Source organism: Schistocerca cancellata, chromosome 4, assembly GCF_023864275.1.
Source record: "Schistocerca cancellata isolate TAMUIC-IGC-003103 chromosome 4, iqSchCanc2.1, whole genome shotgun sequence".
NCBI classification, from domain to species: domain Eukaryota; kingdom Metazoa; phylum Arthropoda; class Insecta; order Orthoptera; family Acrididae; genus Schistocerca; species Schistocerca cancellata.
This window is the reverse complement of record NC_064629.1, coordinates 217,780,703-217,806,149: the sequence shown is the minus strand read 5'-3', so window position 1 is coordinate 217,806,149 and position 25,447 is coordinate 217,780,703.

Below are 25,447 nucleotides of genomic sequence, written 5' to 3'. Positions count from 1 at the left end.
TGTGCGCGCGCGCGCGCGCGAGTGCGAGCGCGCCCACGCGCGCGCATGTGCGAACGATCATCATCACCAAATCATCGTCGTCTGCTGCGGCTCCACTGATGAGCAGTCATTGCTGTTCGTATGGTGGTCGTATCGCAACTCCGGAATAATCTTGCAGCCAGAGCGTGAGTTACGATAATACGATAGCATTTACTGGAAGCTACATTACAATCAATAGTGCCGCCTTGCATAATCGCTGTCACACCCCATTCACCTGGTAGTTAGCATAAGATGGTGCAGCGATAGAGGTAGCTGTAGGGATAAACGGCGCACGTTGTGTTTAGTGATGATACATCCGCCCTTGACGTCAGTAAAGGTCGAACGCGCGTGCAGTGTCGAATATTACAGAGGGAGCTGTCGGATTATATCGCAAAGCAACATACAGGACCAACTCAGGGCAGCGTGATGTGTTTCTATAGCAGGAAAATGCTCGTACAAATACTTATCTCTGCCTTACGTATTCTCCAAGAATTACAGCACGGATATCAGCTCTGCTTCGCACTGAGCATGTGTGGCATATGATGAGCTGACGTCCAGCACGTTCTGCATCACTAACAATATTCCTTTACAGAATGCGACGAGAAGTTGGGAAAGGTAGGCCGCTAGGTTCCAGTACACTATGCAAAAGCTATATGATCGTCTCCAGGTATGGTTGCACGATTTCGGTGTACCTATATACCTTAAATATTGTCCAAGACAATATCTCCGGTGCATAAACCTGTGGTTCTGAATATATCTAGTGTAGAACTACATAATATGTGAATAAAACTCCGTTCATGGTTTCATGTTAATCATTCTTCATTTTGCACTGGTGTAAGAAACCTGTAGGACGTGTTTCCCGATCAATTTCGCCGAAAGGAAAGAAATCTGTAAAATAGGAGGTACAACTTGAATTTAAATCTGCCTCGAAATTTATCTATCAGATTATATGAGATTCTGTGTCAAGAATACTAATTGTTACTGAAATATCAAGCTAAGGGGATATACACTGTTCAGCTAGAACATTATCACCACCGACCTACTGTCGATATAAACCTGTCCAGGCGATAGCAGCGTCACCTGAGGAGGAATGACTGCTAGTCAGACACACACGCGCGGCGCATGTAGTGAGCGTGTTCTCCGTGTGTAGAATGGGGAAGGCGCGCTATCTGTCTGAGTTTGGCCGAGGGCAGATTGTGTTGGCCACGAGCCTCGAAATAAGCTTTTAGGAAAGTGCATGACTTGTCGGATGTTCGAGGAGTGCTGTGGTGAGTGTCTTCAATACGTGGCGAAGCCAAGGTGAAACCACGTCCAGACGTCTTGGGGTTGGCGGCTACACCTCATTACAGATATCTGACGTCATGGGCTGAGCAGACTGGTAAAACAGGACAGGCGGCCACCTGTGGTTGAACTAACATCAGACTTTAATGCTGGGCGCAGTACGTGTGTGTCTGAACACAAAGTGCACCGAACACTGCGAAAGATGGGCCTTCGCAGCCGTGACCAACGCGTATCACAACGTTAACACCACGACATCGGCAACTACGACTGAAATAGGTATGTAACCATTGGCACTGGACGTTGGCGCAGTGCAGAGCGTTGCATGGTCTGAAAAATTCCGCTACCTTCTTAATCATGTCGATGGGAGGGCGCGAATCGTCTTCTAGGGGAACAGCCCCTGTACTGCGTGATGGATACAACCTGGCGGCGGCTCCATTATGGTCTGGGGAACATTCACGTGGGTGTCCGTGGGTCAAATGCAGCTCGTGCTAGGCACCATGACGGCAAAAGAGTATAGTAAACTGGCTGCAGACCACGTACACTCCTTCATGACGATCGTGTTTCCCGACGACAATGGCATTTTCAACATAATGTTCCATGTCACAAGGCCAGGAATGGTTCGAGGAACACAGTGGCGAGTTCCAGTTTTAGTACTGGCCCCCATCTTGCCAGATCTGAACCCGATCGAACACATCTTGGATGTGACTGAACGTGGTGTCAAAGCTATCGGCCCCCTCCCCGGAATTTACGGGAATTGAGTGACTTGTGTGTTCAGATGTGGTGCCAACTCTCTCCAGCGACCTACCAAGGCCTATGGCCATGGTGCAGCTACCTTGACTTATTTTCAGTTGGAATAAAACAGTCTAGGTTGAAATGACAGCAGAAGCTTTACTAACGCGTTTCGCCTTTTTGAAGGATCTTCAGAATTTCTACATGGGAAAAATACACAAAATCAGATTAGGGGTACGATCTTATCGAGTTTTAGAAGGTGGTAAAAACTTTTTTTTATAAACATTGAAAAAACTTCCAGAGTGGAGGGGGACTTATGTTTAGGAACTAAGGGTAGCGTTACCCCATTTAGCAACGAAAGTCAAACTGGCAGTCGAACCGTGAAAGAGACGACGATTCATACATTCTGCAAAGGCATGCAGCTATACTGAGAAAGGGCCACGCTTCTAATCTTGATTCAAATATTTGAAGACAAATTTTAGTGGCAGTTGATACATGGCAGCATGCGCGTACACTACGTGAGACTGGCAGGGGGACGCAGTCGATGGAAGCTCCGCTAGGCGACATTTGCATCTTCGAAAGAACAGTAAGCAAGAATATTACGACAGTGTCCTATGTCGCACATTGGGCAGACTTTCCGGATGTTCACAACGAGATTTCAGGAGCATATTCTCACTAAAAACGGAACAGTTAAAAATAATTCTCGTTCGCTGAGCATTTAAAAGATAGCGGACGTGCAGAACCTGTACTAGAATCGTTCAAAATTTTGCATCGTGCAGCGAAGAGCGAAAAGTTGACTTTGATGGAGGAGTTAGAGACCGCGAAACACTCTAATGTAGCTAAAAATGTAAGTCTTAATTACCAACTGATTACCAAGAACAAACGCTTCAGCACTGGCATAATTCTCCTCGTAAGGTTGTTTATTTATTTGTATGTGCCATATTTTACATTTGGTTTATGGATATTTTTTATAATTTTTGTATTCGTTTCGCAAAGGATCTTTAATGGCCATCTTTTTATTATGGATTTCGTGTCTTTACTTTTGATGCCAACAGGTGGCGCCAGATATTAGATATTCTACACTGAAGCGCCAACGAAACAGGTATAGGCATGCGTATTCAAATACAGAGATAATATGTAAACAGGCAGAATATGGCGCTGCGGTCGGCAACACCTATATAAGACAACAAGGATTTGGCGCAGTTTTTAGATCGGTTACTTCTGCTACAATGGAAGATTATCAAGATTTAAGTGAGTTTGAACGTGGTGTTATGGCGATGAAGTGGGGATTTTCCCGTACGACAATTTCTCGAGTGTACCGTGAATATCATAAATCCGGCAAAATATCAAATCTCCGACATCGCTGCGGCCAGAAAAGATCCTGCAACAACGGGACCGACGATGACTGAAGAGAATCCTTCAACGTGATAGAAGTGCAACCCTTCCGCAAATTATTGTAGATTTCAATGCTGGGCCATCAACAAGTGCCAGCGTGCTAACCATTCAACAAAATATTATCGATGTGGGCTTTCGTAGCCGAAGGCCCACTCGTTTATCCTTGATGACCGCACGACAAAAAGCTTTACGCCTCGCCTGGGCCTGTCAACGCCGACATTGGACTGCTGATGACTGGAAACATGTTGTCTGATCAGACGAGTCTTGTTTCAAATTGTATCGAGCATACGGACATGTACAGGTATGGAGACAACCTCATGAATCCATAGACCCTCCATGTCAGCAGGGGACTGTTCAAGCTGGTGGAGGCTCTGTAATGGCGTGGGGCGCATGCAGTTGAACTGATATGGGGCCCCTGATACGTCTAGATACGACTCTGACAGGTGACACGTACGTAAGTATTCTGTCTGATCACCTGCCTCCATTCATGTCCATTGTGCATTCCGACGAACTTGGGCAATTCTAGCAGGACACTGCGACACCCCACATTTGCAAAATTGCTACACAGTGACTCGAGGTACACTCTTCTGAATTTAAAAACTTCCACTAGCCATCAAACTCACCAGACATGCACATTATTGAGCATATCTGGGATGCCTTGCAACGTGCTTTTCATAAGAGATCTCCACCCCCACGTTCTCATACGGATTTGTGGACGGTCCTGCAGGTTTCATGGTGTCAGTTCCCTCTAGCACTACTTCACACATTGGTCTAGTCCATGCCACGTCGTTTTGCGGCCCTTCTGCGTGCTCACAGATGCCCTACGCGATATTATGCAGGTGTACCAGTTTCTTTGGCTCTTCAGAGTATTTCTTCTTTAATTGTTTTGATATCTGTTTTAATTCTATCAGCTTTTTTAAATCTATTTCATTTTCACTGACTTTAATTACCACTACACGTTTTACTTTATTCTTAGTTACTGTACTTTCTAACACGTAAATGCTGCCAAGCGTCGCTGCGTCGGCAGTGTCTCACGAAGTGTGGGCATATACAGTCGTGTGTTCACGCCTACTACAATTTGCATTCCAATACATGTGTCAAGATTAGAGGCGTGGCCCTGTATTATCATAGCTGCATGCCTCCGCCGAGGGATAGTAGTCGTCTCTTTCATGGCTCCAATACCAATTTGGCTCTTCGTTGCTAGTATAGGGCAACATTTATTAAAATTATTTTCTTTTACACTCTAGGTGCACACCAAAAGTTTTGGCTGCTTATGACTGATGCGTTACTCGCAGTTCCTGACCCTAAGTCCCTCTATACTCTGGTGTTTTTGTAGTAATTTTAAAAACGTTTTTACCGCCATCTCGTGCTACATAGTACCATATCTTTAACCGGCTTTTATGGATTTTTCCAATGCACAAATTGTGCAGATACCTCATAAATGCGACTGCGTCAATAAAGATTGTACTCTCGTTGCAACTTAGGCCGTTTTTTCGTACTGAAGATAATGAGAGCTTCTGTTGTCATAGCCGCTAAGAACAACACTCATATGACTTAACAGTCAAAAAAATCAGTAACAGTGGACGATGGTGAAAGGCTCTGAAAACAATGTAGTACCTAATACCGACAGTAACTTCACCTTACCACGTCATTTGTAGAAAATTTTACAAATAGAGTTACTTACAGAATACATTTTGTATCATAATTCGGAGTGATAAATATATTGTTCTGTAGGTAATACAAGTAAAGAGGACCATTTAATGCTACGTGAAATCTCTCTCATTGACGTGAAATTTTCTATGCGTTCTACAGAAGTGGAGCTTTGTACAGCAATATTGAATATGGACCCAAATGCAACAGTCATTTTCCTTTCCTTCCTCTTCAGATCGGCGTCTCTACCAGGCACCGAATTTTATTTAACAGAACCGCAATAAAAACAAGCGACTTCTGTTGCGTGCTCGCGTTTTATGCGTGCATCCATGTTTATGACTAATATTTTACGGTAAAAGAAGCTACGGCAGATGTCTGCTGGGCGAACGCAGTTCCTGAAAGTTGACTGTGCAATAAATTTGAAAGAAGATGCTCACTGTAATTTTTAGGTGCTGTAGTGAGAGTCGCTATCTCTATGGTCTACGATGTCCTTCAGTCACGGAAGCTTCTCGTCAAAACAACAGAGCGCCACTACCTCTGAAACAGCAGGGAACGTTGGTGAACACCGAATCTAGTCAAGTAGTACCTTCCGTTCAGCGTATTTTGATTCTGAGAAGCAGTAACTTCTTAATTTTATATGCTTACTTCAGTGCATAATTTAGTTTTAATTATTTCTGCATTTGTCAAAACATATCCAGAAACAATGAGGAAAATTGAAAACCGTTTTAATGCGACGAAATCATTAACCATGTTCTTAGGTGGATCGATGAACGAATTTCGGAATGAATGATGAAATTAAATACTCCACTTACAGATTATACACATTTTAATGGGACGATATAGTTGAGGAATTCGTTGTTAAGATCGATAATCGAGTGTAAAACCAGATGGTGGTACTAAGTACCCCTCCTACAGTACCTATGTATATTGAACTCGTTACGCAACAAGTTGTGGAAACGGCCGAGAGTGTACAACAAAGTAGTAAGCAGTACCTCTGTCAGTTGTACCGACACTAAAGATAAAATAGGTTCGGCTCTAAGTTATGTTGTTACTACTAACAATTTTAGATATTTAGAAAAAACTGCGACGCTTCGAAAGTAATGATATACGAAATGACAAGCTGCTGCATGACAGAGACCACAAGAAGGCAGTTTCCCAGTAAAGGATTGTCCAGTCATGTCTTCTTGGATTGCATGAGAAGGCAATGTTTCTGCCGTTGCCAGAATTAGATACTAAATGTAATTTTCTTGTTTCTATACACAAACACAGTTCATTTGAAGTCTCCCACGAACCAGAATCAGGACCAATGCTGGTAATTTATTCTAGATGAGTCTTGAAATTAATGTTATCGAATTCCGCACGTTCCACGGCGTGTAAGTGGATATTTTAAACTTTCGTGGTCACATATTCGTCATAACCAAAGTTGCGCTCTACCAAAACTACAGTTCGGTAGTTTTCATACAGTACATAGATGAGTAGTAAATGACAAGATTACCGGTAGTAATTATAGCATTGGTAGGGAAAGAAACAAACGAATGTGTGACAAACTGGGAGCCGATGAATTCTCTTTGTTTTTTGTTTGTTTTACGCATAATTATAACCTCACATAGTGCAGTGTGTATGTTTTATCTGTAACTTCTGTGCTTTTATGTACTCAAAGCAGTTACCTTTAATGTAAGAGCAGTTTACATGTATAAACACTAAGAAACAATTATTATTGTAATTTTGTACTCAGCAGAACATTCTTCATCATGATAAAGGCAGTGGTTTCGTATTATTGATAAGTCCCTGAGTTGTTTATGAATAACAGACACATGTCTTATATAAGCTCGACGAAGTGTTGAAACGATGTTTGATATGTTTTTCTTTTCCGTTTTCTTTAAATTTTACACTTTTTCTTTATGAAACTGCGTTTTCTAGCGCTATATGATAAATCTGGTTGTTTTTTTTTTTTCTTACTAACGTTCTGCAGATTTAAGTGACCCTTTACATATCCTCATCTCGTTTCTAGACGATTCACCACTGTTGGTTTCTAGGAGAATCTAGTGAGACACTGATCGCATACGCAGCCAAAGCTATCGAAATGAGGTAACGCCCGATAGGTAAGCAACACACCTAAAGTACGGGTAACGCGGTTACTATCTTAACTCACCAAAACTACCATAGTTTACGTTTACTTACGATAATCTACCGTAGCATACGGTAGTTTTACAACTCTAGTCATAATTATTCGGCCTTAACTCACCAGGTCCATGTAAGTTCCGTCCCAACAAAGCATGTAGTCCAAAAACTGATGACGTAACCTTAGACATACTGTCTTGGCAATATGATGTCCGTGAACACTCTGTGTATCGTGTGTTGAAATGTTAACCAAAATTCTAAGTGACAAATAAGTAAAATCCGTCTGTGCTCAAAAATTCGCTAATGATTAAGAGATTTTAATGATTTCAGCTATGGATTTTGTAAATAATGAAGTCATGTAAACCGATGGATAGTTCACAGATCCAGTTTTAGCACCCATTTTTCTGGGGCACCATACTAAGGAACTTTATTCCCTGTCGGTACTAGGACTGTTGTATTATTTGCCCTAAGTGTTTCAGAAAATATGTTTTTCTGAGAGGTAAAGAGACTACCTCTTTCGACATGTTATCTGTAGTCTAGAATGAAAATTGTGTCACCATTCCTTTCTGATAAGAATAGCTTCGTTTTTGGTGTTGCATGTTCACAAAATACTATCCGCATTTGTAAGGAAATAGAAGAAGGAAGAAATATTAGAGTTCAGCTTCTCGGCAAGGATGAAGGAATTGCAAAAATGGTTCAAATGGCTCTGAGCACTATGGGACTTAACTTCTGAGGTCATCAGTCCCCTAGAACTTAGAACTACTTAAACCTAACTAACCTAAGGACATCACAAACATCCATGCCCGAGGCAGGATTCGAACCTGCGACCGGAGCGGTCGCGCGGTTCCAGACTGTAGCGCCTAGAGCCGCTCGGCCACTCCGGCCGGCAAGAAATTGCATTTGGAGCACAATCCCGCACTGCACAAGGATGAGGCCGGTAAGAGGTTTGAACCATGCTCATCTTGAACGTAAATTCAGTCTTCAGCACTGTGGCTTGTTCGTCGGTGTATTATAAGGTACCATATAAAGAGGAAAAAACTTAATGAGTGTCACGATCATGTGTGTACAGTACAATAACGAGTATGAATCACACTTGAATTTTGTATCCGACTGACTTGCAGCGGCCAATGTGCATTAAGTCCATTGTTGTCACCTGAGATTCGAGACCGCAGAAGACGAATGAAGATGTTTCTGTTTCGATTATAAAATATTATATTCCTGCTACGCTGTAAACCCTTACATCAAAGGTCATCATCAATCGATGTAACAAGGAGAAATTTGATGCGCGTCATGCGCATAACAACGGATTAAAAGTTATTACTTTTCCCTAAAGGTAACAACATACGCTCCAATATATGAAAGATCCTAGATATAACTAATATTTGTCCTTAGGTAAGGTAAACGCATGAAATCTAAGAGACTTCTCAGGTTGAAATTATACTTCAAAACTTGTTTTACTGATTTCTGTGGATCAGTTTCAATTAGTCCAAAATGACAGTCTCACATGTCTTCAGGCGGTGTCTCGCAGGTAATATACGAAAAATGTAATGTCAGTTGCACAGAGGGAAAATAACATTGTCAGCGAAATGTCATTGTACCCTTTCACCGACCTCCCAATTTAGATGCTACAGTTGATGAACGGTTCAAACAAAACTTGAGTTTGATTTCAAACACGCACCAGGCTCAAACGATTATAATTGGCGATGACTCCTCGATATGTTGGCGAAAATACATGCTTAATTCCGTAGGTACGCATAAAACATCTGGAATTGTGCTAAACGTATTCTCTGAAAATTATTTAGATCAGTTAGTTCATGAGCCTAGGCGAATAGCAAACAGTTGTGAAAACACAATTGACCTCTTAGCAACAAATAACCCTGAGTTAATAACGAGCATCAAAACGGAAACAGGGATTAGTGAACACAGGGTTGTAGCGAGATTGAATATTGTAACCCCCAAATCCTCCAAAAATAAACGAAAAATATGTCTATTCATAAAAGGAGATAAAAATTAACTAGACGCCTTGCTGAGAGACAATCTTCACTCCTACCAAATTAATAATATAAGTGTAGACCAGATGTGGCTTAAATTCAAAGAAATTGTATCGGCATCAATTGACAGGTTTATACCAAATACACTCACAAACGACGAAGCTGATCCTCTTGGTACACAAAACGGGTTACAACACCGTTGCAGAAACAACGAAACAAACATACCAAATTTAAACAGACGCAAAATCCCCAAGATTGGCGATCCTTTACAGAAGCTCGAAACTTAGCGCGGAGTTTAATGCGAGACGCCTATAACAGTTTCCACAACGAAACTTTGTCTCGGAACCTGGTAGAAAATACAAGGAGATTCAGGTCGTATGTGAAGTATATTAGCGGCAAGAAACAATCAGTGCCTTCTCTGAGCGATAACAATGGAGATACTATCGAAGACAGTGCTGACAAAGCAGATTTACTAAACACAGCCTTTCGAAATGTCTTCACAAAAGAAGACGAAGTAAATACTCCAGAATTCGAATCAAGAACAGCTGTCAACATGAGTAACGTGGAAGTAAATATCCTCGGAGTAGTGAAGTAACTCAAATCACTCAATAAAAGCAAGTCTTCTGGTCCAGACTGTATACCAATTAGGTTCCTTTCGGAGTATGCTGTTGCATTAGCTCCATACTTATCATATACAACCGTTCTCGCGACGAAAGATCCGTACCCAAAGACTGGAAAGTTCCACAGGTCACACCAATATTCAAGAAAAGTAGTAGGAGTAATCCACTAAATTACAGGGCCCATATCGTTAACGTCGATATGCAGCAGGATTCTGGAACCTCGAAGAAAACAGTCTATTGCCACATAGTCAACATGGGTTTAGCTCTTTATTCGCATGAAGTGTCGAGTGCTATTGACAAGGGATTTCAGATAGATTCCGTATTTCTGGATTTCCATAGGGCTTCTGACACTGTACCACACACGCGGCTAGTAGTGAAATTGCGTGATTATGGAATATCGTCTCAATTATGTGGCTGGAATGGTGACTTCCTGTCAGAGAGGTCACAGTTAGTAGTAACTGACGGAAAGTCATCGCGTAAAACAGAAGTGATTTCTGGCGTTCCCCAAGGTAGTGTTATAGGCCCTTTGCTGTTCCTTATCTACATAAACGATTTGAGAGACAATCTGAGCTCCCGTCTTAGGTTGTTTCCAGATGACGCTATCGTTTATCGACTAAAAATATCATCAGAAGATCAAAAACTGCGAAACGATTTAAAAACTATATCTGAATGGTGCGAAAATGGGCAGTTGACACCAAATAAAGAAAAGTGTGAGGTCATCCACATGAGTGCTAAAAGGAACTCGTTAAACTTCGCTTACACGATAAATCAGTCAAATACAAAGGCCGTAAATTCAACTAAATACCTAGCGCTCGGAACAACAAATTGAAAGGAACACATAGAAAATGTGGAGAAGGCTAACCAAAGACTGCGTTTTATTGGCAGGACACTTAGAAAATGTGATAGATCTACTAAGGAGACTGCCTATACTACGTTTGTCCGTCCTCTTTTAGAATACTGCTGCGCGGTGTGGGATCCTTTCCAGATAGGACTGACGGAGTACATCGAAAAAGTTAAAAGAAGGGTAGCACATTTTGTATTATCGCGAAATATGGGAGAGAGTGTCACTGAAATGATAAAGGATTTGGGCTGGACATCAATAAAAGAAAGGCGTTTTTCGTTGCGACGGAATCTTCTCACGAAATTCCAATCACCAACTTTCTCCTCGGAATGCGAAAATATTTTGTTGACATCGACCTACATAGGGAGAAACGATCACCTCGATAAAATAAGGGAAATCAGAGCTCGTACGGAAAGATATTGGTGTTCGTTCTTTCCGAGTGCTATACGAGATTGGGATAATAGAGAATTGTGAAGGTGGTTCGATGAACCCTCTGCGAGGCACTTAGATGTGATGTGCAGCGTATCGATGTAGACGTAGATCAGGCGGTGCCATGCTGAAGGAGTCATGAAGCGTGCTCATTAGTTGGTATATCTTTTTTGTATTTTAAGACATCTCTCAAGCATCTAAGACTTTGGTAACACACTCATTTCTCAGCAGTTGAAAGAGAGAGCATGAAAAATTACAGTTTAACTTCCTTTAAACAACAAGTTCATTAGACTAGGGAAACAATCTCACTTTAGACAATAACTGGGCAGAAATTTGGACTTTATTTTCCAATATTAATCAACCCGACATTCACATCAATTCAGCTAGCGAAACCATAGGAAACACTCTGGATGGTAAGACGAGGATATGAAACAGATTCTCGTAATTTCGAGTCCTTTGTGTTCCCACCTGCGTTACCGCTCTTTGTCGAAGTACCAAATACTGACAACGACAAACAATCTTTGAGGCACAGTAGTGTTTGGAACATTTTATTGGAACGTACAAAGGATATTATGTTCAAGCACGCTTTTATCTCCAGCAGTGACGCTTGTAACGAACTGTAAGTACTGAACACACCTAACAACTTTGACTCTCTTGACGGCTACGATATTCTCGTCTCCCTAGCAGAACAATGCGAAATGCTTCCTTTTCCCGTCAGTTACGACACCTGTCTCCGACTGGAATTAATGTTTGTCAAATTTCCTGCACCGAGAAGGGTACATACGACGACAATGAAATTCTTATCACAGATAAGATGCTGTGCATGATTTATGGCTTTGAAAGTTCGGTACGGTGTGAAGCCACACGTGCTGCAATCTTAGGCTCCTAACGTCCTGGCGAGGAATCAATAACGACCTGGACATGTTCCAGTGGAACCTTCCTTCACGCGGTTTGTAGGTGAATCCACAAAACATTAAACGTAGTTGCTGGAGATCCTTAAGTAAAAACGTTGCTTAGCAAACATACCTTTCACATGTTCCGTGGACGATATGTCCTGTGAACCGTGCAGGCCAGGAAAGCTATGGAATCCGTCTATCTTTGAACAACTATTGCACTTTGCTCACCGTATGTAATTAACTATTGTATCTTATGAAGTTGCCTGACATTAGAACGATACTTGTAGTTCTAGATCCTCCATGATGTGCGGTTGCATTTCGTAAAAGTCGGAATTCCAGGCGGGCACATCACATTTGCCATTCATCTTCAGTGCGGGTCAACAAAACAGGCCGTCTCGAACCCGTATGTGGCTATTACTGCACGGCCAGTGAAAGCGGAAATCTTCCGAAAACGCCACTTTTCGCAACTAAACGTGCCCAAGAACTTATTGTAACCTGAGGCGTTTGTGGTTTCTGGAAAACAGAAGCCTGACGCAGAGCCATGCGTGTTACCAGAAAAGGCAGCAGCAGACTACGTCGGTCTGTCGACACCGACAGGTGAACATTAGTTGCAGTGCTCCAGGGCCCAATAACTGATGTAGACGGAGCTGTACGACCCTGCCGCAGCAACATACGCTGGACCTGTAAAGAGCATGCGGCGAAATGTCGCGTTAAGAGAAACCCATTTTCTGAAGACCGATCATTCTCCATCGTACGAACACATTCACAAGCTTATTTTGAGTTCTTTGACAACGAATATATCTACTGGCACTTGATTTCTATGATAGCACTTCACAGACTGAGCTATGGGCAACACTAATATTTCCTGTTAAACGACAAGGATGCAATCTGGCCTTAGTATAGGTCATCTTTACAGTCTTAATAGCATACTGTTGGTACATTGTTCTACACATACTTGGAGTTTTCATTTATACTGACAATTCTTTCCAATTTTGTCATACGTTAGTATAGTTACTCGACTGCGGCTCATTATTTTCCCCTGTAAGTATCTATGCCACAAATTAACTGAAAATATTTAATCGAAAGAGCCAGGTAAAAGAAACGCCCCATACCCATATAATGCCTCCTATTTATGTGCAGAATCTTTGTTTCAGTTCTTCGTCTCTGCAGCAAATTTTGTTATGTGGCAGCGAATAGGAAATATTGATATTAATCTTTAACCTCATTCTTATATTGTTATTAAGTATTTGTGGCACGGATTTTATACAGTTCCGCACTGTCGCCTGATAAAGTAAGAGCCTACGGAATATCAGACCAGCTGTGTGGCTGGATTGAAGGGATTTTAGCAAACAGAAAACGGGATGTTGTTCTCAATGGAGAGACGTCTACAGACGTTCAAGTAACCTCTGGCGTACCACAGGGGAGTGTTATGGGACCATTGCTTTTCATAATATATATAAATGACCTAGTAGATAGTGTCGGAAGTTCCATGCGGCTTTTCGCGGATGATGCTGTAGTATACAGAGAAGTTGCAGCATTAGAAAATTGCAGCGAAATGCAAGTAGATCTGCAGCGGATAGGCACTTGGTGCAGGGAGTGCCAACTGACCCTTAACATAGACAAATGTAATGTATCGCGAATACATAGAAAAAAGGATCTTTTATTGTATGATTATATGATAGCGGGACAAACACTGGTAGCAGTTACTCCTGTAAAATATCTGGGTGTATGTGTACGGAACGATTTGAAGTGGAATGATCATATAAAATTAATTGTTGGTAATGCGGGTGCCAGGTTGAGATTCATTGGGAGAGTCCTTAGAAAATGTAGTCCATCAACGAAGGAGGTGGCTTACAAAACACTCATTCGACCTATACTTGAGCATTGCTCATCAGTGTGGGATCCGTACCAGGTCGGGTTGACAGAGGAGATAGAGAAGATCCAAAGAAGAGCGGCGCGTTTCGTCACAGGGTTATTTGGTAAGCGTGATAGCGTCACGGAGATGTTTAGCAAACTCAAGTGGCAGACTCTGCAACAGAGGCGCTCTGTATCGCGATGTAGCTTGCTGTCCAGGTCTCGAGAGGGTGCGTTTCTGGATGAAGTATCGAATATATTGCTTCCCCCTACTTATACCTCCCGAGGATATCACGAATGTAAAATTAGAGAGATTCGAGCGCACACGGAGGCTTTCCGGCAGTCGTTCTTCCCGCGAACCATACGCGACTGGAACAGGAAATGGAGGTAATGACAGTGGCACGTAAAGCGCCTTCCGCCACACACCGTTGGGTGGCTTGCGGAGTATAAATGTAGATGTAGATTCATTCTTAACGATGCAGTGATACAATTCCATAACTGTTTCATGCATTTCACCAATCAATTTACGCAGTGACGCACTATACCTTACATATCTCAACAATTTTCTTATTTCAGAGATCAACTACAGCTTCATCGGAATACGCAGCGCTCAAGTTTAAACTATTACTAAAGAAGAGAATTATTTTATCGAGCCCAAGAATCTTATTTATTTTCGTCGATGTAATTTGCCTTTCAATAGCGACAGTGGCCACCTCAAAGCGTTAATTTTTGTAGCAATGCGCCGCATTGTTTTATTATAGCCATATAACGTTTAGGAAAATGTAGGTTTCAAAATCTGCGCATTAATTGCGTTTCAGCCTCTTTATGCATAGTTCCTTTAATCACATTTCTATCCTCCACGAATGAAATGGGTAAATAATACTTCCTAACGCACCTCAGAGGAAATGTCTGAACTCCACCCATATATTTTCCACGAACGGAATAACAGCTGTGATTCAGTTTACGGACTACGTACGTGTATCATCTCCTGCGTTTTTCTTGGGATTTTAACCATCAACACAGTAGCAAGGTGATTCATTTATAGTTATGATATCTCAACCTATTACGTCTGAAATGAGCAGGATACCGGAAACAATACTCGGTTAAGTTTTCGGAGCGAGGTGACGCAGAGGCTATGATACAAGATACTTATACGAGAGAATCAGGCTCGATTATCTGGTCATAATCACTTGGGTTTTACATGAGTTACCTAAAATATTTCAGACGAAACATGCGGTCCGTCCTCTTCCGTACTTCCGTAGCACTGCTGCGTAGTATGAGGATCTTACCACGTAGGATTGACAGAGGACATCGATAACGTTAAAAAAAAGCGGCACGCTTTGTTTTATCTCGAAACAGGGAAGAGAGCGCTACGAACATGATACGCTAGTTGGGGTGGCAGTCATTAAAACAAAGCGTCTTTTCGTTGCAGTGAGATCTTTTCACTAAATTACAATCACCAAGATTCTCCTCCCAGGGCGAAAATATTTTCATGAGTTGTCTTGTGACAGCGAGAGCGAGAGCACCAGCAACAGCACAGTACTGTTTGTATAAAGCGTTTATTTTGCATTTTGTTTACGACCTTCCACTAAGGAAGGGATTCTATTTGTGTTTATCTGCTCTGCATAGTAACTAACAGTTCTTGATAAAACTTTACGTAGTTTTCGTGTTAGATTTCTTAGTGTTTTCTTGATCTTTTAGAACAGAAAGCGCCCTAAAACCGTCATTTGTTTCGCGGCCGTTAGCCACTAGTCACTTGAATCAGCAGTTGTCTTGTGACAGCGAGAGCGAGAGCACCAGCAGCAGCACAGTACTGTTTGTATAAAGCGTTTTTGTACTTATTTGCTGCGCTTAGCTTTTAAATAGTTTTTCTGGGAAAACCTAGCGTAGTTTTCGCGTCTCGTATTTCAGTGAGTGTTTCTTGATTATCAAAGTAGCTCATCAGAAGATTATCTTGGGAATTTGTCACCGTATAGGGTAGGGTAAACATAGTCATGTGTAGGGACTGTGGTTGTTGTGAGCGGACGCAAGGAGAATTGGCCACTCTTCGGGGGCAGGTGGAGGCTTTGTCTGTTAGGCTCATCGAGCTCGAGGCGCAGGCGTCGGCTCGTAGTGGCGTTGGGGCAACTGTGGTGAGACCTATGCCTACTTCGGTGGCCTTGGAATCACATGGAACCCCTGATGTCGCTGCGTCTTCCGGCAGTGAGCATCTTACCGGTCAGCCATCACTCCAGGGTGAATGGCGGACAGTGGTGGGCTCTCGCGTGCCTGGCCGAAAGGCGAAGGTGGGATCTGGCCGCGTGGCAGCTGCCTTACCCCTTTCCAACAGGTACGGGGTGCTTCCTAGTGGTGATGACATCGTTTCCGAGCCACCACAGGATGCCTCGCCTGTTGGGCCAGTGGCCGATTCTCCGGCAAGGTCCCGACAGTCACAGAGGGCGGGCCTATTAGTTATAGGGAGCTCCAACGTTAGGCGGGTTATGGAGCCCCTCAGGAAAATAGCGGGTAGGTCGGGGAAGAATGCCAGTGTGCACTCGGTGTGCTTGCCGGGGGGTCTCGTCCGTAATGTGGAGGAGGCCCTTCCGGCAGCTATTGAACGCACTGGGTGTGACCGGCTGCAGATAGTAGCACATGTTGGAACGAATGACGCCTGCCGCTTGGGTTCTGAGGCCATCCTTGGTTCCTTCCGGCGGCTGGCTGATTTGGTGAAGACAACCAGCATCGCACGCGGAGTGCAAGCTGAGCTTAATATCTGCAGCATAGTGCCCAGAGTCGATCGCGGTCCTCTGGTTTGGAGCCGTGTGGAGGGTCTAAACCAGAGGCTCAGACGACTCTGCGACTATAATGGTTGCAAATTCATCGACCTCCGTTATTGGGTGGAGAACTGTAGGGCCCCCCTAGACAGGTCAGGCGTGCACTACACACCGGAAGCAGCTACTAGGGTAGCAGAGTACGTGTGGCGTGCACACGGGGGTTTTTTAGGTTAGAGGGACCCCCCCTTGGGCGAAACGATAAAATACCTGACGGCTTACCAGAGAGGACATTATCATCGTTGATAAAGAACGTCCGTCCTCAGAGACCAAAAACAGGAAAAGTTAACGTAATATTGGTAAACTGCAGGAGTATCCAGGGCAAGGTTCCTGAATTAGTATCTCTTATTGAAGGAAATAGTGCGCATATAGTATTAGGAACGGAAAGTTGGTTAAAACCGGAAGTGAACAGTAACGAAATCCTAGACACAGAATGGAATATATACCGCAAGGATAGGATAAACGCCAATGGTGGAGGAGTATTTATAGCAGTAAAGAATTCAATAATATCCAGTGAAGTTATTAGCGAATGCGAATGTGAAATAATCTGGGTTAAGCTAAGTATCAAAGGTGGGTCAGATATGATAGTCGGATGCTTCTATAGACCACCTGCATCAGCAACCGTAGTAGTTGAGCGCCTCAGAGAGAACCTGCAGAACGTCGTGAAGAAGTTTCGTGATCATACTATTGTAATAGGGGGAGACTTCAATCTACCAGGTATAGAATGGGATAGTCACACAATCAGAACTGGAGCCAGGGACAGAGACTCTTGTGACATTATCCTGACTGCCTTGTCCGAGAATTACTTCGAGCAGATAGTTAGAGAACCAACTCGTGAAGCTAACGTTTTAGACCTCATAGCAACAAATAGACCGGAACTTTTCGACTCCGTGAATGTAGAAGAGGGTATCAGTGATCATAAGTCAGTGGTTGCATCAATGACTACAAGTGTAATAAGAAATGCCAAGAAAGGAAGGAAAATATATTTGCTTAACAAGAGTGATAGGGCACAAATCGCAGAATATCTGAGTGACCACCATCAAACGTTCATTTCTGAGGAAGAGGATGTGGAACAAAAATGGAAAAAATTCAGAAACATCGTCCAGTACGCCTTAGATAAGTTCGTACCGACTAAGGTCCAAAGCGAGGGGAAAGATCCACCGTGGTATAACAATCATGTACGAAAGGTACTACGGAAACAAAGAAAGCTTCATCATAGGTTTAAGAGTAGTCGAATCATAGCTGATAAGGAAAAGCTGAACGAAGCGAAAAAGAGCGTAAAGAGAGCAATGAGAGAAGCATTCAACGAATTCGAACATAAAACATTGGCAAACAATCTAAACAAGAACCCTAAAAAGTTTTGGTCATATGTAAAATCGGTAAGCGGATCTAAATCCCCTATTCAGTCACTCGTTGACCACGATGGCACCGAAACAGAGGACGACCGAAGAAAGGCAGAAATACTGAATTCAGTGTTCCGAAACTGTTTCACTGCGGAAAATCGTAACACGGTCCCTGACTTCAGCCGTCGCACGGACGCCAAAATGGAAAATATTGAAATAAACGATATCGGAATTGAAAAACAACTGCTATCACTTAGTAGCGGAAAAGCATCCGGACCAGACGAGATACCCTTAAGATTCTACAGTGATTATGCTAAAGAACTTGCCCCCTTTCTATCAGCAATTTATCGTAGATCGCTGGAAGAACGTAAAGTACCTAGCGACTGGAAGAAAGCGCAGGTCGTTCCCATTTTCAAGAAGGGTCATAAATCAGATGCGAATAATTATAGGCCTATTTCGCTTACGTCAATCTGTTGTAGAATAATGGAACATGTTTTGTGTTCTCGTATTATGACGTTCTTAGATAATACAAATCTCCTTCATCATAACCAACATGGATTCCGCAAACAGAGATCATGTGAAACTCAGCTCGCCCTATTTGCCCAAGAAATTCACAGTGCCGTAGACACTGGCGAGCAGATTGATGCCGTATTCCTGGACTTCAGGAAGGCATTTGATACGGTTCCGCACTTACGTTTAATGAAAAAAATACGAGCTTACGGAATATCGGACCAGGTTTGTGATTGGATTCAGGATTTCCTAGAAGAAAGAACACAACATGTCATTCTTAACGGTTCAAAATCTGCAGATGTAGAGGTAATTTCGGGAGTACCGCAAGGAAGCGTGATAGGACCTTTATTGTTTACAATATACATAAATGACTTAGTTGACAACATCGGTAGCTCCGTGAGGCTATTTGCAGATGACACGGTTGTCTACAAGAAAGTAGCAACATCAGAAGACTCGTACGTACTCCAGGAAGACCTGCAGAGGATTAATGCATGGTGCGACAGCTGGCAGCTTTCCCTAAACGTAGATAAATGTAATATAATGCGCATACATAGGGGCAGAAATCCATTCCAGTACGATTATGCCATAGGTGGTAAATCATTGGAAGCGGTAACGACCGTAAAATACTTAGGAGTTACTATCCGGAGCGATCTGAAGTGGAATGATCACATAAAACAAATAGTGGGAAAAGCAGGCGCCAGGTTGAGATTCATAGGAAGAATTCTAAGAAAATGTGACTCATCGACGAAAGAAGTAGCTTACAAAACGCTTGTTCGTCCGATTCTTGAGTATTGCTCATCAGTATGGGACCCTTACCAGGTTGGATTAATAGAAGAGATAGACATGATCCAGCGAAAAGCAGCGCGATTCGTCATGGGGACATTTAGTCAGCGCGAGAGCGTTACGGAGATGCTGAACAAGCTCCAGTGGCGGACACTTCAAGAAAGGCGTTACGCAATACGGAGAGGTTTATTATCGAAATTACGAGAGAGCACATTCCGGGAAGAGATGGGCAACATATTACTACCGCCCACATATATCTCGCGTAATGATCACAACGAAAAGATCCGAGAAATTAGAGCAAATACGGAGACTTACAAGCAGTCGTTCTTCCCACGCACAATTCGTGAATGGAACAGGGAAGGGGGGATCAGATAGTGGTACAATAAGTACCCTCCGCCACACACCGTAAGGTGGCTCGCGGAGTATAGATGTAGATGTAGATGACCCCCACTTACATAGGGATAAATAACCACCGTTATAAAATAAAAAGAAACCAGAGCTCGCAAGGTAAGATTTAGATGTTCATTTTTCCCGTGTGATATTCGAGAATAGAACGATCGAGAAGTAGTCTGAACGTAGTTCTGTGGAAACAGTAGTGAGAGTGATAACTAGAATTCATGTTGAGGGGTTGCGAGGGAAGGGGGGGGGAGAGCTAGAGAATAAGTGTTTTGAACAAAATCCTGCTCCATGGGAAATAAAAAAATTATTTATTACAGACGGTATCTAGACGACATCGTACTACTATACAAAAATGACGAACATGAAATACGGAAAGCAACAGAATGCGTGGGATGCACGAAAAAATTAAGTTCACAGTGGAGCTAGAAAATGAAGGAAGTTAAGTTTTTTCGGTCTGGGGTTAATTGGAAAAGATGGAAGACGTAAGATTAGCATATTTGGGAAATGCGAAAACCTGTCACCCTACAAACGATAAATCGGCGTACTTTAGGGCCATCAACAGCAGGATGCTAAAACTACCACTCACCCATAACGACGAAATGAAATAATTAAATGTGATGAAAGAAGTAGCCAGGGCAAACGGATACAAGGACCGTGATGTAACGAGCGTTTATAAGAAGATAAATTCAAAAATGCATGACTACAAGAGGGCAAGAGGCTTGTTGCTATGTCATACGATGGTGTGTTTCCAGGCAGAATTACACAAGCTTTCAGAAAAACCAAAGTGAAAGTTGGATTTAAAATGAAAAGTGTAGTTGGTTCTAGGCTACGCCACAAAGTTGGCAGCAACAACAATAAATATTTAGAATCTTGGGTGTAGAAAAATATCCGCTACCAGTCACAATAAAAGGTTATTTATTTGTCACACGACCGGTTTCGGGCTTGCGCCCATCTTCAGGTGTTTATACACTCATTTACATGTTTTTACTGTTGGAGATCACTGTATAAATACAAAAAAATTATTTGCTGGTGACTACACAGGTACAAGTGGGACAATTGTATGTGGTAAGGCAGCATTTAACAAAAATATATCTGTACTTACATAAAGATGAAGCACCATTATTACAGTTATGCTGAGGTGATAGTTTTGCCAGTTAGTTACACACTTACGGTCATTTTCACGTCCGTATTTCAGTTTTACCAAGTATAGCTTCATATTACACTATTATGATGTGCACTCGTGAAATACACTATGTTTACATACAAACATGTGGGCAGTGGTCAAAGAACTTAGATGAAGCAGATGTAAAGATGTTGCTCATACATTATATGCATTTAGAATTTTGTTTCTACTACGTCAGCTATCAAGACTGAAAAGTTTTGTATTGGTCAACGGGAAAGAATTTCAAGACTCGTTTTAAAGCACGCATTTACAGACAAAATAAGAGTGCATTCAGTACAGATTTGGCTAAAGAAAAGCACGTGGCTGCATATATATCTATAATATAGAAATGTTGCATAAGGCGCCAGAAGAACAATTATTGAACCTTCTGGAGGAAATGGAGATTTACGTACACAGAAAACGGCAACGAAGATTACTGCTGAATGGACGGAGTAGTTTAACTTAAATGCCTATTTCGCTGTATTCTGAAACCTTGTAGTTTGAGCGGCGGCGCGCGCCGCAGCAGCTGGTCGGGCAGCCGTGTGCGCTGGCCGCCAGGGGCTGGGAGACTGGGCCCTCTTCCCAAGCAAAACAAAAGCTTCTTGCAGAGAAAACACGAGGCGGCGCCACTCAGACTCCACTCTTGAGATTTTAATTAGATCATTGACTATTTTACACTTACGGCTATGTTTAGTTGCTTTGTCATGCTGAAAGGTTTCGATTAATAGGCTATAAACTTAATAGACATTAAACTTTTTATTCTTACGTTTACATAGTTGTGTTACTATGCCAGGGTAGCAGCTTTCCACTATTACTCTTTACACACTTTATGTGGATTTTAATTGTGGATTTCATTACCACGTACTGTATCTGAGTTCATGTTTTATTGTTAGACGCCCATTTTGTCGTAGGAAATAATTTTAATTAATGACTACACATACTACAAGCTAAATATTGAGTTAACGATACTGGTTACTCATGCATCCTAGAATCAGTGCCCTCTATTGGTCTCAGTTATTTGTATGAATACAGGACGCCCCTAGGCCATTACCAGCATTTACCGTGTACCTCGACATATAGATATTGACGTTGATACTTAAATCTAAATATTTTTATGGTATGTATCGCTAATAAGCAAGGCTGTTAATCATGTCAATGTTTTTTATTCGTTAGTAGACCGGTTGTAGATTTAGCTTCAGCAAATTGAACTTAATTTGTCAGGCTACTGTTTTCTATTCGTGTCACCTCTGAAAAAGGCAATGGTCAAAACTAGTAATTATGATTGAGAAACTTATGGGATCAAGACGGATATTTACACATAAAATGATGTTGGAAATTATGTTTGAACTGATATGTTGCTTTGGTCAGCTATTTTATATGCCTCGTTTTCTGAAACTACTAGGTATTATGTTTATGTATCTGTAACCATCTTTTGCGATTGTACATAAGCACCAACCTAAAATTACCACCAGAGGCAAAGACGTGCAAATAATAAAGATAAACACCAAAATACTTTCTCAGTCTGCAAGAAAACTATCACGTTCATGAAACCATGACGGAAAAGAAACAACTGATAAATGAGCAGACAATCCTGGTAAAACGTAAAATATTAAAGTTAATTGACCACACACACACAAACACTCTGAATGATACACATAAATACTGTGCTGAGAGCACTACAGTATTATTTCTCATTCGAACTTTACCATAGTGATATGACGCGGAAAAGATGCAAATCCAGGGTAAGAAAACGTTTGTTCATAAAAGGCCAAAAACTACGAAAAGTGAATGTGCAACCAAGTCGGGCATTATTTTGTGTGTGTGTGTGTGTGTGTGTGTGTGTGTGTGTGTGTGTGTTGTCCCTAGCGTAAGTTAAAGTTAGACTAAATATTGTATAAGATTAGGGACCTATGACCTTAGCAATTTAGTCCCATAAGATATTTCCACAAACTTCCAATTTTGCAACCAGGTTTTGTTGGACTTCATCCTCTGATAACATCAAAGGAAACTGCAGTGAACTTCAGAAGAAGTAAGCCGGCCGGTGCGGCCGAGCGGTTCTCGGCGCTTCAGTCTGGAACCGCGTAGCTGCTACGGTCGCAGGTTAGAATCCTGCCTTGGGCATGGCTGTGTGTGATGTCCTTAGGTTGGTTAGGTTTAAGTAGTTCTAAGTTCTAGGGGACTGATGACCTCAGATGTTAGGTCCCATAGTGCTTAGAGCCATTTGAACCACTTAATGGACTTAAGTGTAAACCGCTTAATAGTCGTGTTGTAAGAACCTGTCCCAGGATATGTGACTTTCTACGGCTGGAGGTGTCACGTTTAGGGGGTTTAAACCTATTTCCAGTACGATACAGAAAATTCTGACTAGCAGCCTGGACGGCAGAGAATTGTTAGCATGGTACTCACGCGATTCGGCAAGACGCGCCGGCCCCAGATCAAATCCTCCCAGGGCATTAACGAGGACCCCTGTTCCGGCCAGCCTGGATGAGGGTTTTGGCCTTTTTCCGACTAGATGAATAACGGGGCAGTGCCCATGTCCCGCCTCAGTTACTCTGTTCGCAAACATTCAGAAACCGTTCGCACGTTTGCACACGGATGACACTAGACGCGGACAGTTGGGGATACACAAATTCCGTCTGGGCTTCCGACTCCTTTCTAATATTAACAATGCGAAATACCGTAATTAATGTCCCATAGATCCTGACTAAACCAAAATAAAAAGACATAAGAAACTGGTGCTGTTGCAGTCGGAAAGAAACGATTTTCTTCCGATTGCACATTGAGCTGAATTGTGTAAGCCAACACTAACACATTTTTGAAGAGAGAAGCGTGTAGGCCGTTTATTGCATGAAACACGACACAAGTAGTTAGTAATGGAAATAATTTTTTAACGTCAGTCCTAAGTAACCTTTTTGTGGAAGAAAGATAATTTTCAGCGACAAAAAGAAAGTAAAATTGTTATGTTGTTTATTTATCATAAAGGCAAAGAGCAGCATAGGCCATCTAAGGTGTAAATTATTGATGGAACTTGAGCTTTCATACCAAAATATTACGCAAGGTATGATTAGATAATTAGAATTAAAATGAACGGAAGTCTCTATGTCAACATTATCTGTTTATTTTAGTCCTTTGAAAAATCCAAAGCCGTTTTCACAACTTAAAGATGCATCCTCAGGTGCATTTCTGTATACAAGAATCAGTCTTTGCACAGTAAAAATCATAAATGATTTAAGAAACTTAAAACTTGCACAGAGAGTAACTTAATCATAGCGAACACTAGGTTCAAGAATTATAAAAGAAGGTTGTATATATGGAAGAAGACTGGAGATACTGACACTTTTCTGATAGATTATATAATGGTAAGACAGAGATTTAGGAACCAAGTTTTAGATTGTAAGACATTTCCAGGCGCAGATGTGGACTCTGACCACAATCTATTGGTTATGAACTGCAGATTAAAACTAAATAAACTGCAAAACTGGGGAAATTTGAGGAGATGGGACCTGGATAAACTGAAAGAACCCGAGGTTATAGAGAGCTTCAGAGAGAGCATTAGGGAACGATTGACAAGAATGGGGGAAAGAAATACAGTAGAAGAAGAATGGGTAGCTTTGAGAGATGAAATAGTGAAGGCAGCAGAGGATCAAGAAGGTAAAAAGACGAGGGCTAATAGGAATCCTTGGGTAACAGAAGAGATATTGAATTTAATTGATGAAAGGAGAAAATATAAAAATTCAGTAAATGAAGCAGGCAAAAAGGAATACAAACGTCTCAAAAATGAGATCGACAGGCAGTGCAAAATGGCTAAGCAGGGTAAGGATGTAGAGGCACATATCACTAGGGGTAAAATAGACACTGCCTACAGGAAAATTAAAGAGACCTTTGGAGAAAAGAGAACCACATGTATGAACATCAAGAGCTCAGATGGCAAACCAGTTCCAAGCAAATAAGAGAAGGCAGAAGTGTGGAAGGATTATACAGAGGGGCTATACAAGGGCGATGTTCTTGAAGACAGTATTATGGAAATGGAAGAGGATGTAGATCAAGATGAAATGGGAGATACGATACTGCGTGAAGAGTTTGACAGAGCACTGAAAGACCTGAGTCCAAACAAGGCCCCGGGAGTAGACAACATTCCATTAGAACTACTGATGGCCTTGGGAGAGCCAGTCCTGACAAAACACTACCATCTGGTGAGCAAGATGTATGAGACAGGCGAAATATCCTCAGACTTCAAGAGGAATATAATAATTCCAATCCCAAAGAAAACAGGTGTTGACAGATGTGAAAATTACCGAACAATCAGTAGCTGCAATATACTAACGCGAATTCTTTACAGACGAATGGAAAAAATGGTAGAGGCCGACCTCGGGAAAGATCAGTTTGGATTCCGTAGAAATATTGGAACACGTGAGGCAATACTGACCTTACGACTTATCTTAGAAGAAAGATTAAGGAAAGGTAAACCTACGTTTCTAGCATTTGTAGACTTAGAGAAAGCTTTTGACAATGTTGACTAGAATACTCTCTTTCAAATTCTAAAGGAGGCAGGGGTAAAATAAAGGGAGCGAAAGATTATTTACAATTTGTACAGAAACCAGATGGCAGTTATAAT